Below are 14,325 nucleotides of genomic sequence, written 5' to 3'. Positions count from 1 at the left end.
TAGTAAGAATAGTAAGAAGAGTAAGTGGATAATTGGTATTCCTATAAATGATTTGCCCCTTCCTTATCCTGCAAATATGCCAGTGAAACCCTTCTTAATAAGGATATCTAAAAATGAAATATTTCTGTAGCACCGAATTTGCTTCATGCTACTGTATTGTGCAATTATACAATAACTGAATATAAATATTTTATGTGATATCGGTCCGCTTATCAAGAAACAGCAAAATGCTTACAGCTTTCCTGCAAACTAGTTCAACCGTTACATAATAGGAAGCAATAATAAAATCAGACACAGCTTTACACATAAATTATTTACATGCATAAGAGTGCTAGAAGTATGCTCACAAATGTTAAAGAATCTTTTAGCATCAAGCACCCTTCTTTAGGATCAATATCGCTGCTAAAGCAGCAGTATTTGTATTAAACAGTACACTGTGGCACAACTGCAGTAATCTTCATGATAGCACACAACACACTGAAGTCATATCTCATTGCTATATCTTTAGAATATTGGCAATGTGGTGATAAATTGCGCTCAGTACACATGCACCTGCTAATGACCCGGTGCTGCAGGTAAAAGCCTTTGATTAATGACCTTTGCAGAACAAAAAAAGGGCAGGCCAAGTTGCTGTGATTGACACAAACATTAATTTGTTTGCTTGTTTGTTTTCACCTTATCTCTTACTTGTTGGGGAGAGTTGCACTGGAAAATGTTTATTTTACTTTTGTTTATATCTTTCCCCTGTACTTAATTACTTTCTGTGCTTGCATGGATGTTTTGATCTTCGATTTTCACAAAGGACTCATCTGCCTTCCCCCAGTACACCAGAGATGCTGGTCTACTTTTTATAGCTACAGTACAATGTAATGTAATGTAAGGCCACCAGATGAATAGGAGAGCAGGAACTAGCCTAGATTTCACCCCTAGCATTTTGTACAAATTGTATTAGAATTCCATTTTTCATATTATTCATGTAGACTTGAATAAAGGCAGTGATAAGGGATTTAAAGCGGTGAACAGTCAGCAATTTAAAGTCTTCAATCACACAGGTATCACATACAGTATTAATTATACATTTTAACATCAGACACTGTTTTGCCAATATAGTATCTTTTTCTGTGCAAAACAAAGCATTATGCATTCATGATCTGTTTGTTCACATGAATATATCTCATTATAATGCACAAAAGACAGCTGCAGCTTCAGTACTCAAAGCCACTTAAAAGTAAAAATTAAAAGTATTATTCCTCACAGGCAACAATACTGATACTATAATAAAAAGTACAGCGTTACTCCAAGTTTGGTAATCCTTAGCACTCAGTGTTTGAAAGCAAATTATTTCTTGTTTACCATGAGTTGCAACTTCATGTCACAACTAGAAAGCTATGGTATGTCATAAGAATAGTTAAGAATAAGGTTATCTTATTCAATGACGAGACTACAACAGACTCTGTAATAGGAGAAATGCACCCAAAAATAGGCACACCTTTTCATATTTGCAACCTGGGCCATGCAATAGGTAACCAACCTTTGCTAAGGTCATGAACAGGGTTATGTAATAAGGCTTATGGAGATCCCCTGCTACATGTCATGAGTCTTGACTTTTAAATATGACATCTGGTTAAGGTACCTCTGGGCAGTTTATATGCAGATTGAACTGTTTGGATGTTATTATTATAAAGCAATAATTTCATTAAGATTCCCTGGTTTACGTTGGCAAGTACAAAAATATTCTGAATACTGTTTATACATTCACACACACATATTTAAATATGTGAGACAGGCTGAGGAGTCAGTCGAAACATTAGTTGCACCTCTGCGGGTGTTGATAATAAATATTTTTATTTATGTTCACCTTAAGACCTGCGAATGCGACATCTTACAACTACTATTGCAACTACACACGAGATTGTCACCCAGGCAGATTCAGCTACGTTATCGTGAGTGCTGGTATTCCACCTTCTATCCATCCAGTTTGTTTTTAAAACAGTCTCGGCTTTGATTGCACTGTGATTATAATGGCAACACATCTTGGAATACACATGGAAATGGTGGAAATGTATGGCAGAATAAAAGTAAATCTTAAAATCGCTCTGCACAGAGATCCATAGTTAACATTATGAAGCCAAACAAGCAAAAGACATACAGTTAAACAAAACATAGAATTACATAGTAGTGAATATATATATATATATATATATATATATATATATATATATATATATATATATATATATATATATATATAATACACAAAAGCCATGAATATCTTGTAAATTACATCCTTATAAATGGTGAGTTCTGATGTCATTTCTGTCACATGACTCTGAAATTTGTGTATTATAATAAATAAAGTACCCCCAGTTGCAAAATATGAGAATATTAAAAGTTACCTCGGAGTTCCATGACCATTATAAACGGCGAGTTCTGATGTCATTACTGTCACATGACTCACTAAATCTTGTGTATTATAATAAATAAAGTACCCCCAGTTGCAAAATATGAGGATATAAGAAGTTACCTCGGAGTTCCATGACCTGTATAAAAACACTCGGTCTTCGGCTTCGTGTTTTTATATGGTCATGAAACTCCTCCGTAACTTATAATATCCTTAAATTTTACAAGAGGGGGTACTTTATTCACTATATACACACGTGTGTGTGTGTGTGTGTGTGTGTGTGTGTGTGTGTGTGTGTGTGTGTGTGTGTGTGTGTGTGTGTGTGTGTGTGTATATGAATTTCAGGGACTGAAAACTAATAGGCTTATATGTGTGTGTGTGTGTGTGTGTGTGTGTGTGTGTGTGTGTGTGTGTGTGTGTGTGTGTGTGTGTGTGTGTGTGTATATATATATATATATATATATATATATATATATATATATATATATGAATTTCAGGGACTGAAAACTAATAGGCTCATATGTTCTGGGAGAAATACTTTAAGAATAATTAAATCATTATTGTATCACAAAACTGAGTTGATGGAATTCATGAGTTTGTAATAATATTGCAAAACAGCCACAGGCCAGCAAAAGGATATGCAAACATACAGAAAAATTTATTAGTATTTACAATACAACTGTTCACAAACTGTGTATAGATTGTCTAGACTAGAAGATTGCACTATAGAAAATGTTATAGCTCGAGGCTCAAGGGAGTTCTATTTCTATTGAGGGCTATTACTGCTTTCTAAATATGATATGCTCAGCACTCGTAGAACCTGCTGCAGGGAAAAATACATTCGGTTGGGATCTACGGATAACTACCTCTACATTTCACTTAAAGTTAACCTGCCAACCACATTCACAGAGACAGAGGCAAAATGTAGCCAGCCAAATAGGTAAATTATATAATAATGTAGTCCACTGATACCCCTTGTAGAATGATCAGCATTCCATTATTTTAAAAAGCACTTTCACCACAACATAAAAGTCTGAATACAACTACTTATTATCTTGTCCCTTAATGAACATTACAACTATGTGTAAATAAACGTTATTCTTCCTTTCAAAATAACAAACTATGCTTATTTTATAATAACTTGAATAGATCATATTTATATAATATTTATATAACTTTATTGTGATCTGGAAACTTGGACAAAAATAATGTCAATCAATTTATCAAGTTTGATAAATATTTTTGATATCAGTTTTCAGCAACCCAAAGTGAATGGAATTAAAAACTTTTTACACTGAGCAAAATTTAACACAATACAAATCTAAGTGAAATGCAACTCAGTACATGTTTTCACTTATCTTCATTATGGAGAAAATTATAGGGAACACCACCAATTGGAACCTTTTCCAGTCTTTGAAAAATATGCCCTTATTGATTTAATCAGAACATGCTCCAATTAGGCAGCAGTGTTGTTTTACTGACTAGCAGAAGGCAAAAGCACAAGCAGAAGCTGAAATAACTGATGATAATACGTTCATTGGTACAACTATTTAAACAGATCCTTTTTAATGGTCAAGATGAGCACAGTAGTAGTAGTTACATTTTCTAGTTATGATGCACAGAAAGAATTAAAGATTTTTTTTTTGGCTGCATTGTTTCATATGCGATCCACAGTTTTGCTTTTTTTCTCTAGCTCCATAACAATCCCTATGTACATGTATGGGACCTGCTTGATACATGGGGTTTTCTGGATAATTGATTTTTGCGTAATTTGGATCTTCATATCTTAGATCTACTAGAAAATCATTTAAACATTGAATAAACCCAATAGGCTGGTTTGATTTCCAATAGGGATTAATTATATCTTAGGTTGGCTCAAGTACTAGGTACTGTTTAATTTTTGTAGAGAAAAAGAAAATAATTTTGGATAAAATGGAGCCTATGATAACCAACCAGCCTGGAATTTGGGTCTTTTTGGATAACGGGTTTCTGGATAACAGATCCCCTACCTGAACCTGCAGCAATCAAATCAACAAGCAAGGTAGCACATCTACAATCTCTCCATTATAATTATATTTTCAGATGCAAGTTTGGGCTTTCTAAGTTTGCCTAAACATATTTATAGATAATGTTTGAGATCAGCTGCATCATTACCAAAAAAAAGGAAAGGTTTTATATATTTATACATTTAAAAGGAAATATATAACATATTTAAAATGTATATTTCCTCTAAATAATATTACAGAATGGCACTATTGTTTAACAGACCAACATTAATATTTGCACTAAATGATTGTGTTTAAAGGATAAGTGAACCTTTAAAATAAGTGAATGTAAAATTGAGGAGAGTGCTATTCTAAGCACTTACATTTATTCTTTATTTTCTTTTTATTCCAAGATATTAAGCAATACATGTGCTGTTAATCTAAATTAATTTTGTTATAACACCACCACCTGCTGGTCAGTTTCTGACCAGTCTGACCACCAAGTAGTCAAGGAAGTTGTCAAGAGAAAGAAAGAGGCTGCTCTGATGTTCTTCTGTTTATGAAAACAATTAAGGCGACTTTGGAAATCGAAGCGCCGCGAGTGCATTGCCACAGGCGATTTTTCATTTTAGCAGGCACAAAGCAGGGGGAAGGCAGTTCGGGGAGATTGTCGCCCCGAAGAAGAGGCGATTAGTCGGCAGGCTACTAAATCTCCCTGAATCTGTCCGTGTGCTAAAGCCCTTAAAAACCTTTCTCTCATCTTTCCTAAGCAGAAGAACATCAGAGCAGACTCTTTCTTTCTCCTGACAACTTCCTTGACTACTTGGCGGTCAGACTGGTGGGAAACTGACCAGCACATGTATCCCTTAATATCTTGGAATAAAAAGAAAATTAATAATGAATTTAAATTACAAAAATGCTTAGAATAGCACCCTCATCAATTTTACATTCACTTATTTAAAAGGTTTACTTATCCTTTAAACTCTCATGTACATTATCAAATGTTCTAAATTATCTGAAGAGTTCCATTTTGTGTGCTTAAATATCATGTGTGTCCAAAAATAGATCATATAAGAATTCAATATACATTTCATGAATTTCCAAGAGTATTGCTAAAGTATTTTTAGGATGCTCAGTGTCTGCCCTTTGCTTTGGGCCTTCATATTTTCATTTTGTGGAAATTTGGTTTAAATTTAGAAAAGGCCCTGCTTGATAAAGAAAACTTTAGAAAGTTATAAAGAATAAAGTTACAGTATATATCACTGCCTGTTCTTTCCAGTTCCACATTACATGGATAACGTACCTAACTGATATTGGAACATTCTATAATCATACGATAGTCCTACATTACCTGTGTTGGTTTTGTAGTTAATAGTAACCAAGTCACGCCATTAAAAACAAGCAAGCAATTGTTCTGTTTCCCTTGGCAACAGTAAAGCTGAGTTGCAAGCAGTCATTGTCAAAAAGGGCAAAGGGCAAACTAGCCATGAAAGACAAAGGAAATTAAATTGTCCTTTATGTTAACATTTTTACACAAGAACATGTATATATATATATTGGCAGAAAAAACACTCAAGAGAAATAGCTGCACTACATTGAACACCACATGAATGAACAGAATGTAAAATGTCAAACAGGAAATAACCAATAAACCCATTGTGGTGATAATAGAGTGAATAGAAATGGTTCCTAATACACTTGTATTAAAAGAGATTTCGAAATATAATAAGGAAAAGAGGAATGACATATTTAACTCTGCATGCATACATGACTTTCTTTAAAATGTCTGAATTTTGCAATGATGGATCTATTTGGGTACTTTCTGTCCCCTGTCATAGCCTGAGATAAATAAGATGGCATCAACTCTAAGAATATGAGAAATCCTCTTGACCAGGTTCCCAGGAGTCCCAAAGGTAATGACTACATGACTTGACCCCCCACCGCGCGCGTATGCCAACACAAATGCTTACGCTCGAACACACATGCACGGATGCCGACGTGCTGACACTACTGGCGCCACAATTCATTTTATTTGGGGCCTGGAGATCAGGGCCTGGCTCTATGGGGGCCCAGAGGGGGAGGGGGGCCGGGGCCCAATGGGTTTTTTCCCGGTGTCCCGCTGGCCCAGTCCGACACTGATAGCAGCTAACATTTTCAAAGTGTGCATTGGCATTAGCATGCAATTCATGTTGCAGCTATTGACACAGTCCACTGTGGAAAACCCTGTAAATACTAATATGTCCAGGGTGGCAGTAATTCCAGGGTTCTGAATATCTATAGGCTCATTTGAGCACTATTCATCAAAGAGGACTGGGAGGGCACTAGTGATGTTCGGGTTGACTAAAACTGGACCCACACCCGACCCTAACCAAGCCCAGCAGTGCCTGCACCCTCATTTATATATATCCATCCCACTGTGATGTCACGGAAGGGGGAGGGGCACGTTCAGCATGAGTATAAAAAAGAGAGCACATGGAGATGGAAGTGGGGCAGTAGAAGGTTGCTGTTTTAGGGTTGTGGGTGGGTGCAGGCTGAACTTAGCCTACATCCACCCTGCCCACAATCTAAAGACATTGTGCACAAGTCGGCCCAAACCCGCCCAACCGCGGGTAAATCCGCAGGTGCCACAGGCTTTTGGGAAGCCCACATATCGCTAGAGCGCACATTGGTGGTTGGTGCAACTAAGCCAGAAGCATGTTTGAGCTCATTTTTGTTTTGCCATGTTTTGCAACCATTTTTACCTGCCACATTGGGAATCATAAATTAGTTTTTATAACTAATGATCATAAGTAAATGATCATTTTACTTACCTTTCACAATCATCATGAACTTTTTAAAGGAGAATGCATGGCATTGTCATCGTAAAGGGTACCCTGCAAGGAAACAGCTACAGAAAATGCTAGACCCTGCTTTCCTTGCTTGGCATAGTAAAGCACATATCCAATAACAAGATTCAATTCAATTATTAGGGTCAAGTCATTACAATAGGCCTGGAAGCCCATAAAGTCCCAAAATGTCATGCCACCAGATTTTAATATTGTAAAACATTAAAGACTACCTAGAAAAATAATAATAAATGATTGATACTTTACCTCTTAAAAACATTTTCTGAGACTTTTGGAGTCCCAAGTAAACTAGAGTAGACTCCCTGGGAATTGAAATATTATGCAAGAAAAAGCGACATATATTATTTGTTGTGTTAATGGCATATAGAAAATTGGCCTCCAGTTGCTCTGGCTACACTGTGAGGATGTGGAGAGAAGTAAAGGGATGAATACTTACAGATTATTAAACCAAATTATAATGTACATAGTCATGTTTCCATTAAGTGTGGTCTTGATGAAAAATTATTGAGAACCCCTTAACAACCTAACACCTACTGTTTTCTCTCATACTGTTTTCATACTGTCTACATGTCATTAGTGATGGGCAAATTTATTCGCCAGGCGCGAATTTGCGAGAATTCCCGTGATTTGCTGGCGGCGAATAAATTTGCGAAATTGCGCTGGCGTCCAAAAACGGGCGCCGCCATCCATTTTTTTTACGCCGTTTTGCGGGAAAGTCTGCGGATCGAAACGCCCCAAATTCGCCCATCACTACATGACATCAATAATGTTCCACTACTGCAAACCCCCAATATTCATTTTTGCAGCATATGTAAATGATATGATCAACTACTACTTACTCTATATCTGCATCAAACTGCTATATGTCAGTCAACAGCATCAGTTTTGCTTAAATGATGCTTACCAGACGTGATAGTTTTGCTCAGTCCTTTCCTAGATAAATTATGTACGTGCAATCCTATATAAAGATTTGTAGATTGGAAGATGTGCTTTATGTTGACAAGTGCATGTTTACTTCAAGCTGAAAGCTATCTGTGCTTGGTAATATATTTAGAAACACGTTTCTGTCCCTGTTTGCCTACTGCAAGCAGTTAGTTTGTCAGACATGTCAGTGGAGAAAACTTACAGATAAAAAAAACACATTTTATACTGCAGTTTAAAATAATGATCCTGGGCTACCTAATAATTTCTCATTTAACATGAGGTGACATGTTATCCAGTCTCCTAAAAAGAAATCTAATTAATGTACTATAGAATCAGGTAACATTGTACACATTTCTGCACAGTAGCTTGACTCTCCCAGAATATTGTATAAGTCAGAGCAAAGTAGAGAATAACAGGGGCTATGTTTACTGAACCTGGAAAAGCCAGTACAGGTTTTGGTATGGAGGAGTCATCATCAGTGGAAAAGGGTAGGAGTTTTGAGTGAGCTCTATATCCAGGTAGTAGAAACCAGGTGAGATGTACACTTGTGCCGTTTGAGAGAGCAAGAACAATTAAACATATTTTGCTTTTCTGGTTGGATTTTCACCAACAGAGGCTAAAGTCCTTAAAAACAGCAAGTCTCCTAGTTTTTTAGACTCCCTGTGAATTAGTCTGCCCTTGTTTCTCACAGATTAACTTTATTTCTTCAGTGCTTAAAACCTTATGCACAGCCAATGCTGATATTTCAAATTTTTTTGGAAGTGGTGCTCTAGTCTATTTGGTACCCTTGCTGTTTATAGAAGAGTATCAGTCCTGCAAATCATATACCCAAATGACAGTCACTCGACTGGGCCACAACTTGTGCCCTTTATTCTTTTATTGAGATCCCAGCAAATGTTTTAGGGGACAAGAATTTGAAGAATGGGGTTGTCCTTGAACAATTTGCTGGGAATGCAATTGTCATTTGGCAATAACCCTTTATTTGTTGCATAGACTATGCAAGGATTCCCTAAGGGGTTTCTCTTGTAGGAAATACATAATGTTGCACATATGCTTCTTTTCGATGACAACATCACTTAAGAAAATATTTTCATGTAATTGATATATTCTTTAACATACATTTCTAGAAAAAAAAAAGGTGGCAATTTATACATTAGAAATTAAGAGCAGAAAGATGAGTGGAATGTAGGCAATGAGGAGAGGATAGGGTGAAAAAAAGGCAATGTAGATAAGTAGTAGGGCCCATTAACTTTTTATAATCTACACCAGGCTCAGGAATCTAATCTAGGCTCAGGAAGAGAGTGACAAATAATTAGAAATACATGGAGAAAGTAATAAAAAAATCTACTGTTCATAAAACTACAAAGATCCATAATCCAAGCCACAGATAAATGTAAGGAAGGAGAACAGAGTGGCAGGGAGCTAATCTGTAACGAAAAAGCAAAAAATTCAAACGCAATTAAGTCAATGGGCGTCAATTTTTTTTTTACCCATGCAACATTTTTTCTCGCTCCAAAAGTCAATGGGCAATTTTCTTGTGGCAACTTTTTTTTGTCTCTGTGACTTTTTTGTCCAAATGCATTAAAGTCAATGGACGTTGCTGTGAATTTTGTCGCTGCAAATTTTTGCCACAGTTTTGTGAAAAAATTTGCAGATGGTGAAATGTGGAATTTCACAACAAATACATGGCTGGTGAAAAAATGTACTCATCGCTAGTCACTAGCCAGAGAATGACAAAGAGGGAGTGATAGAGATAGACGTATACGGAAATCAGTCTAAAGTACCATAAATTTAAAATGCCTGAAAAGTTGTACCAGTCACATCTCATATAGGATAAAGATTCCATTGAGTAGCTCTCCGTATGTTTTGTGCCTTGGTCACTTAGTTCTAGTTTTAAAAGTGAAACTCTGAATTGCCCTCAACTAGTCATAGAACTTGCAAACCCTTCCACAAACTCCATCACTATCACTTCAATCATAGCAATGGTAATGAAAACCTTTTCATCCAGATACTGAAATGACATATGCTTGTTAGGCATACTAAGCACAATTTATGCCCTGTGCAGTTTGAAAATGATTTTACATCAAAAGAAATGTATTTTTACAGATTCAAGGAATTTCATTTTCTAACAGCATAGGAATAATTATGTTTATACTAGGTGTTCCTCATGGAAACTGCTTTTTACTTTGATACAATTTTAAAATTCATGTTTAAACCTTACATGACCCAAAAGGTATTGCTGAAAAAATAATATTTATTTGTATTTTTAGACATGTTGTTGTGTGAAGACTTTTTCAGACAGCATAGTACAGTGTTGAGTAGGGTGCAATTCATAAGATACATAAAGCCGAGTGTAGTGAATATCTATTGATTTGTGTGATGAGACATAAGGGAGGATTTTTCAGATTTTCCCAAAGGTGATGCAGAGGGTATAATAGGTTATACATTATTGAGCTGTGTTCTGCATCTGAACATCTGACAGTATATGCAAAGCAATTTATATTCTATATGGTGATGGACTTCTCAAAATATACTTTCTTTAGAACTTTTATGTTGTCTCACTATGTGCTATTTCCTCTTATCAAAGTCAATGTGAGATAAAAAAAAAAAAACACACACACACACACACAAAGATACACAAGAATATTCTTTGGAACTTCAAATATTTAGGATTTATCAAAGGAATTTTTTTTAAAAAAAGTCACAGGAGAAAACTCCTCAATCAGTTCACTGGCATTGTCTCAAACAACTAGTTTTCTTAGTATAATAAAATATTTAAGATTCTCAGGCTCAAAATGAATGGAACGCTGTAATTTTCATGAGTTACTTTCCATGAGAAACTTGACCACTAATACTCTGTAGAAGTTTCCTCTTAAATAATAAAAGTGATGTTCTTTTTGCCGAACATTGACGCAGGGGGCTGATGATCCTAAAGCAACCACCTGGTCACGAAGTGGCAGTAGCTCCACTGTTTCCTTGCATCAATAGGAGCAGCATTGCCCAATTTGGAATGGAAGGGCGTAAGGACAAGTGGCTCTGAGCGGAAAAGTGTGAAAAGTGCGTTTCGACGCACCTCACTGCTGGGAAAAGTGCAAGTTACCCACTGTAAATAAATGAGCCCTACTACAATGAGGTCTGTGGAGTTAATTTATAAACACTGGGCAAATTTGCACCTGGGCATTGACCCATAGAAATTTCAGGAAACATAGATGGAACACATAACAAGCAGTCTCTGCCGCAAATAATTATTTATTGAATCACAACATGTTTCGGATCACAAGGATCCTTTATCAAGACCCATAGCAACCAATCAGTAGAAGGCTTTTTTTTTTTTAGCAACCTGCAGGTTGAACAATGAAAGCAAACCTCTGATTGGTTGCCATGGATTACTGCCCAAGTGCAAATTTGCCCATAGTTTATAAATGGGCCCCATGTGTCCAATAAATATGCATTAGTTAAACTTTATTTTTTATTTATTCTTTTATTGTCAACAGTGTATATTTGGTGAATCACTTACTAAAGGTTGTTCAAATATTTTTCAGTCAATACCTTAGAAAAGTTAAAGTACCTCTTATCCAATATCAGTTGATATTATTTGTCAATTAGCAAGTGATGTTTTCCATACAGAGGGAACAGAGGTCTGCTAGAAGAATGGACAAATTAGAGATAACTGCCATATTACAAATCTGTCTTGCAATGGTTATGTAAGAGAGAAAAAAAATCTTGACAGGGTGACGATCATTAAGGAGCCAGAAACAAGCTCAGCTTCTAACAAGAAGCACGTACCACTGTTCATCAAATAGTCTATAGCTGTCGCTTGAGGTGCTGGAAAATAAAGGAAAGACATTGTTCTCTCTAATAGGAATTCCCATTTGTATTATATTTGCTTAACTCTTCGCCTTCTGCATTTTGCATTCTGAGTTTTATTTGAATCAGAAATGTTCCCAAGCTTTGACTTTGTCTGCATTACATATAGTGTTTTAATGGTTTATGATTGTATTTATTTAAATGTGTTCTGTCATTTTCTTTAGAGAAAGATCTATATAAGGATAAGTTAATTGTAAAAGTTCCAAAAATAACAGTTGTGACTGCTGTAAGAAAATAAATCCCATCATAATACAAGACAAAATCCATATGTTGTTATAATAGTCTGGTCAAGTATTCATCTACAGCTCAACCTTACCAATCATGTACTTACAGTATACATATAAAACATCATATTTCCAGAGAGTGAAACCATTTTCTAACCCATCATCATTCATTCATATTAATTACAGCCAGAAGAGCATTTGAAGAATGCCTTCATTAACTTATAATACTCATCTTTGCCATGTTAGAATAGGATCTCTCACAGTTACATTTTTCATTGCTTGACAGATATAGAAACATTCATATTGCTCTGTACTACTGTAAGGCTCTTTGGTCTAGAACTCTAAAATCACCATGTACATATAAATGTACTTTACTATCTATGAACAATATTCAAACTGGATATTAATACTTTTAATACAGTCACTGCAAACAAACAATTGTGCAGTCCAATAGTGCTCATTGTATTGTACAGCAGAGTGGTATATTTACACTGCCTTGTACATTGCCTGGGAGCAGGGACATCACATGATCTAATTTACCATGTCCCAGGGGGTTTTAGAACATGGTGTTCTATAATTAAATAAAACTTATAAAACTGTTTAAAAAATATATGTAATATTTAATTCCATTGTATTATTAAAATAATGCAGATTTTAAAACGGACTGAATTAAACCAGACATTTTACTGTAATACATATATGCCTATAAGTATTGGTTGTACAAAACTAACTCTTTAGACGTTTAAATTAACTCAATAAGAATAAATCTTCAGTTGGACCAAGTACAAGTTACTGTTTTATTATTAATTATTAATACATATATTTGTCTTAAACACACTATATATATAATTTTAGATTAAAATGTATTTCACTCAATGTTAATGTAAATGCGTAAAATAAGATTGCCACAGGTCCAGGCAGGCGCAGGCCGGTGGCATAACAGGGAGAATCGGTGACTTCACAGGTTGGGGCTATAGTGTGGTGATCAGCGAATGCCTAAATGCCATGTCAATCTAGAAGAATCCTGCCTGGTTTTCCTAATTTGGAAACCGGGCAGTTTTGATCCAGACAGTCCTTACCAAAACTGGGCTGTCCACCTCGAAAACAGGTGGCAACCCTAACTTGAAAAAATATAGATGTGTAGGCAGAGCAAGGTTTCTTTTGTCAGGAAACTGCTAACACAGTGGACATGGACTACCACAATAAAATATCATTGTAGATTGCAACACTTGTGGATGTCAAAAATTCACCATACACTTAAACCACTGTGGGGAAATGCAGCCTATGCATTCCTGGTGCATCCAATAAGCCCATACATATGCCAAAATCATTGATTGGCCAGGTTTATAGATTTACATCAATAAACTTTAGTTCAGGTGACAGCAAACACATATATCTGCATGTGCTTGGTCAACTTTACTTTGGCTAGATAAAATAAACAAAATGCAGATGAAACAAGACATCCAGTGGCCAAATTGTCACTGAAAAATGTCAAGAAAGGTACTTAAGTTTGACTGTTTTTCTGAATTATCTTTCAAGCAATTTTGTTTGGCTAATGTGATAAAACAGGATTTAGAATATTTTTTTCAGGTGACAGGTCCACTTTAAATTGATCAAGAAACCTGTAGGCAGTTTGAATTCAACTTCACTCTTTCTGCAAAGCATAAAACTTGGCTAACCAAAGATTTTATTTGGCACATGCATGATTCTGGGTTACATTGGACTTGAACTTAATGGAATTAAGTTAAAGCAAATTACTTCTACTGCAACCCCATTGTTCAAGCTCCTACAATGGAAATTCAGTTTCTTTGACATGAGCAGTCCTTTAATAAACTATGTTTGATCATCTGGCCTACATGGGGCAAAGGGTAAACCTTCCATTGTAGTGTGAAAAGGATAATGCCATAGGTGTGACCCAAGTGCCAGATGAACAAGACACTTCAATGTTACACATTCAGAAAAATCTAAATCACTGAACAATGTAAAATGTTTATTTGGGGTTAAAACATAGGAAATATGTAAACAAACATTTATAGTTATCTTGCACATCTAAAAAATTATTGCATTGAAAGGATTTT

General features: G+C 35.7%; 1 protein-coding gene across 4 annotated transcripts in view; it reads right to left on the bottom strand.

The window, feature by feature from the left end:
• The window catches only part of LOC108711038 (dynein heavy chain 3, axonemal), a 555,753-nt gene that overhangs the window by 460,071 nt on the left and 81,357 nt on the right, over positions 1–14,325 (bottom strand). The gene's annotated exons all lie outside the window — the stretch shown is intronic.

The sequence above is a fragment of the Xenopus laevis genome, chromosome 3L (assembly GCF_017654675.1).
Source record: "Xenopus laevis strain J_2021 chromosome 3L, Xenopus_laevis_v10.1, whole genome shotgun sequence".
Lineage (NCBI taxonomy): Eukaryota > Metazoa > Chordata > Amphibia > Anura > Pipidae > Xenopus > Xenopus laevis.
The sequence above is the reverse complement of the archived record's forward strand: the minus strand, read 5'-3'. Positions and strand labels throughout refer to the sequence as shown.